This window comes from Heterodontus francisci, chromosome 40 (genome assembly GCF_036365525.1).
Source record: "Heterodontus francisci isolate sHetFra1 chromosome 40, sHetFra1.hap1, whole genome shotgun sequence".
Lineage (NCBI taxonomy): Eukaryota > Metazoa > Chordata > Chondrichthyes > Heterodontiformes > Heterodontidae > Heterodontus > Heterodontus francisci.
Window position 1 is genome coordinate 1,106,701 of NC_090410.1, and position 5,111 is coordinate 1,111,811.

Consider the following 5,111-nt stretch of genomic DNA (forward strand, 5'->3'; position numbering starts at 1 on the left):
GAGATTATAAGGTTAAAGGGTAACCTGATGTTTAGTATTATGAAGGTAAATAGTGATAGATTATCTCCACTGATTAACAAGATTGTAACAAGAGAGGGCAGAAATGTAAAAAAATTGCAGAAAGAATTGAAGGGGAGATCAGGAAAAAGTTCTTTATGTGGAAGGTGGTTAGAATGTGGAATTCTCGACTACAAACTCGTCCCCACGAGGTCCCAAAGCAATTCATAGCCTGTAGATGATAGAAATCTGGAACTCTCTTCTGAAAATTGCTATGGATGCAGGGGCAATTGAAAATTTTAATAGCGTGCAATAAATATTTTGTAAGGATATCAGGGGATATGAAGCAAAGGTGAGCAAATGGAGTTGAGGTACAGATCAGCCATGATCTAATGACATGGTAAAACAGGTTAAAGGGGCTGAATGGCCTCCTCCCTTTCCGAATGTTCCCATTGAAAGACACAGACACAGGAGAACAGCAAAGTGTAAGTTCGGAGGTGGCGAGAGAAACAGCGGGAGAGATAACAAAGGTAAGAATTCCCAACACAGAACTGGAAAAAATATACCAAGTTTTAATTATGCAAATGACTAAGCCTGTCAATATTCCAAAAGACAATGAATGGCTGTTTAATATATTTCTCAAATGCCTCACCATAATGAATCTTGGTTGAAGAATTTTAAGGCAATTACCAGGCCAACAATTCTACTCAAAATCACCAGGAGTGAATGCGGGGGCGATTGAGGGAACTAAGGTGGGGCACTGGGCTAGGGTCTGGGCTAGGGGACTATACTGGGGGACTGGGCTGAGACTCTGGGCTAGGGTCTGGGCTAGGAGACTATACTGGGGGACTGGGCTGAGACTCTGGGCTGGGAGACTGGGCTTGGAGATTGGGCTGAGACTCTGGGCTGGGAGACTGGGCTTGGAGATTGGGCTGAGACTCTGGGCTGGGAGACTGGGCTTGGAGACTGGGCTGAGACTCTGGGCTGGGAGACTGGGCTTGGAGACTGGGCTGAGACTCTGGGCTGGGAGACTGGGCTTGGAGAATGGGCTGAGACTCTGGGCTGGGAGACTGGGCTTGGGGACTGGGCTGAGACTCTGGGCTAGGGTCTGGGCTAGGGGACTATACTGGGGGACTGGGCTGAGACTCTGGGCTGGGAGATTGGGCTTGGAGATTGGGCTGAGACTCTGGGCTGGGAGACTGGGCTTGGAGACTGGGCTGAGACTCTGGGCTGGGAGACTGGGCTTGGAGACTGGGCTGAGACTCTGGGCTGGGAGACTGGGCTTGGAGACTGGGCTGAGACTCTGGGCTGGGAGACTGGGCTTGGGGACTGGGCTGAGACTCTGGGCTGGGAGACTGGGCTTGGGGACTGGGCTGAGACTCTGGGCTGGGAGACTGGGCTTGGGGACTGGGCTGAGACTCTGGGCTGGGAGATTGGGCTTGGAGACTGGGCTGAGACTCTGGGCTGGGCGACTGGGCTTGGAGACTGGGCTGAGACTCTGGGCTGGGTGACTGAGCTTGGGGACTGGGCTGAGACTCTGGGCTGGGCGACTGGGCTTGGAGACTGGGCTGAGACTCTGGGCTGGGAGACTGGGCTTGGAGACTGGGCTGAGACTCTGGGCTGGGAGACTGGGCTTGGAGACTGGGCTGAGACTCTGGGCTGGGAGACTGGGCTTGGGGACTGGGCTGAGACTCTGGGCTGGGAGACTGGGCTTGGGGACTGGGCTGAGACTCTGGGCTGGGAGACTGGGCTTGGGGACTGGGCTGAGACTCTGGGCTGGGAGATTGGGCTTGGAGACTGGGCTGAGACTCTGGGCTGGGCGACTGGGCTTGGAGACTGGGCTGAGACTCTGGGCTGGGTGACTGAGCTTGGGGACTGGGCTGAGACTCTGGGCTGGGCGACTGAGCTTGGGGACTGGGCTGAGACTCTGGGCTGGGCGACTGGGCTTGGGGACTGGCTGAAGGACAGGGCTGTTGAGGTTCGTCAGAACTCTACTGCCCGTATCCTAACTCACACCAAGTCGAGTTCACCCCTCACCCTTATGCTTACTGACCTACATTGACCCCTGGTCCTGCATCGCCCCAATTTAGAATTCTCTTTGTTTTCAAATCTATCCATGGTTTCACCCCTCCCTATCTGTATAACCACTTACACATCCCCGATTTTATTCACTTCACCATTGGTGGCTGTGCCTTCAGTTGCCTAGGTCCTAATCTCTGAAATTCCCTCCTGAAACCTCTCCACCTCTTTTTCCTTCTTTAGACGTTCATAAAAACCTAACTCTTTGACCAAGCTTTTGACCATCTGGCTGAATATCTCCTAACCTGGCTTGGTTTCAGATTTTGTCTGATCACGCTCCTGTGAAGCATCTTGGGATATTTTACTATTTTAAAGGCACTCTTTAAATGCAAGTTGTTGTTGTTTGTAGATGTTTGAAAAAGGAAATACATGTCACAAGTTATTTTACAGTTTTTATTATTGAGAAACTTAGAGAACAAGGCCCAAAGTCCATAAACCAGGACACCAGCAAGCTTGCAAAGAATAGAAGTGAAGACAAGAAGGAATGTTTAAAAGACACCAAAAACAAAGTTTTAAAAGCTTGGAGATTGTAGGATGAAGGAGTGCTCCCTTAATTGATTATCCACATGACCATAACTCAATGCTGGTCTGAATTTTCAGGATAAGATTAGAGATTTTATTTTAATTGCCCCTTCCAGATTTCTCCTGAGTTTAGGACAGAATCTGTGAGCTTCACACCCTCCTGTATCCTACTCTCAGAACCATTGAGTTATTCCAGTCTGCTTCACTTGAGTTAAACGCAGTGACCTTGAAGAGACTGCAAACCTAGCTCATTGGAAAGGAATATTATCCTTTTCCAGAATACAGATCTTTATCTATGGAGAACGCAGACACTAAACAGAGACGGACGCCCACCTCCTCCTGGAATGTGCCTTTGCAAAGCAGGTGTGGAAAGAGATGCAGTGGTTTTTGTCAAGGTTCATCCCAAGCAGCTCTGTAACACAGGAGTCTGTGCTCTACGGGCTGTTCCCAGGGACACACACAGAGACAAACATTAACTGCTGCTGGAGGACTATCAATTCGGTGAAAGACGCCCTTTGGTCTGCCCGAAACTTGCTGGTCTTCCAGCGCAAAGAGTTGTCCACCGCCGAATGTTGCAGACTGGCACATTCCAAGGTCCAGGACTACGTGCTGAGGGACGCACTAAAGCTTGGGGCAGCTGCAGCAAAGGCTCAATGGGGAAAGACCACAGTGTAAGGTTCCCCCACCAAGATGGATTGAGGGGCTGGATCAATGGGAAACCCCTCGAACTGTATCGTTAATATTCTGAATTGCTGTAAATGTAAAACTGTAATTGACATGACAATTGTGAAACGGAAGGGTGGGGAAGGAACTCATGACAGTATTGAAGGAAACTGATCTCCCTTGCAATGTTTGTATTTTTTGGTGCTGTTTGGAAACTGTCTGGCAATGTAATTTTTACAGATGTTTATGAATAAAGTATATTTTGGAAATAAAAAAAAAACTAAACAGAGAGCTTCTCGGTCTTTTGGCTAAGATCAAGGGTAGTATCTGTTCTTATCAGTGCTTATTTGATTGAGAAGAGACCATGATCATTGCCTTTTGATCCTGGGGAAGCTTTGAGTAAAATGGCTAAAACCAGGGAGTGCGCAACACCGTTCGGGTGGTCGTGAAGGACAAGGAAGGAGATGCACCGGTCGATCGCACCTTCTTCATCAAGAAAATTCTCTTCGATTGCTGCGGATTTCAAGCGACGGACGTCTTCTGCCTGCAGGATTTCCCCAGCAGTGGATACTTCGACGTGACATTCCGGAACGTGGCGGGATGCATCAAGTTCCTGAAGGCGTTCAAGGAGAAGGGGGACCGGGCGCCACTGTCGATCCTCACAGCGGAGCCGCTCTTCACGCTTCCGTCACAACGGGACCGGGTGGTGACCATTCACCTCTACAACCCCCATGTTCCGGTGGTGGATGTACTCACCTTTCTCGCCAGGTACGTCGAGGTGGCCGGCAGCAGCACTGATGTCAAGGACCCCTTTGGGATCTGGACCAGCAAGCGGCAGGTCAAGGTGACCTTGAAGGTAGATCCCAGTGGAGCCATCATCCACCCTCCCTCCAGCTTCGCTATCGGGGGAAGTCGAGGCTTCTTGGTCTACGCTGGGCAGCCCAGAGTTTGCCGCACCTGTGGCAAATCTGGTCACATGGCAGCCAACTGCAGCACGGTTGTTTGCAAGAACTGCAAGGAGGAAGGCCATCAGACCAAGGACTGTAAGCAGACTAAGTGTTGCAACTTGTGCGGTGCGGCAGGCCATCTCTACAAGACCTGCCCCAAACGTTGTCTCAGCTATGCTCAGGCAGCAAGGTCCAAGGAATGGCCGGGCGAAGGTTCGACGAAGGCGTCCGCTGTTCGAAAGGAGACCAGCAACCTTCTCCGCAGTGAGGAACTTCAACCTGAGAAGGAAGGGGAGGCGGCTGAAACCAACGACCCAGCAGCTACCCAGCGCCCGGAAACCCCTCCTCTACAGACAGAATCAATGGAGGAGGAGGCAGCAGATGGACAAACAGGTCAGTGGCAAGTGTTCCAGAGGAAAACCACAAAGAAAAAACATCCCAAAGCCACCACCCAAACCAGTGGCAAGAGGAGGCTCTCTTCTGAATCAGACTGCAACAACTCCTCTTCACTGGACGGGGAAATGCTGGAACGACAGCCCCTTCAAAAGAGGCGGCAGAACTCTGAGATGGATGATAAAGCATCCCAGCCCCCGGGCACTGGAAGCTGTGATGGGCCCTGCGTGCCCCAACCCCAATGCCCCACACGTAACGAAGTGGCCAACGCATCTCAGCTCTGCGACACCGGGAGCAAAGACACGTCTGGCGCACCTGAGCTCCGGGAGACCGGGAGCTGTGATGTTTTCGAGGAGGAACAGATGGAAGCAGCTGAGGACAACCCAATCCTCTCTGCCTACAAGACCCCCCCGATGTCACCCGAGCGGCACAAACCCTGCATGAAAAATCAGGAGGGGTTTTTGAGCCCAACCAACGTGAAACTGCTTGCGCATACGATGGGTATGCAGG

The 5,111-nt window shown here is 51.3% G+C and overlaps 1 pseudogene; it reads left to right on the forward strand.

Annotated features, from left to right (window-relative positions):
* Positions 1–3,549: 3,549 nt before the first annotated feature.
* Positions 3,550–3,658, forward strand: LOC137353242 (U2 spliceosomal RNA; annotated as a pseudogene).
* The last annotated feature ends 1,453 nt before the right edge of the window (positions 3,659–5,111 follow it).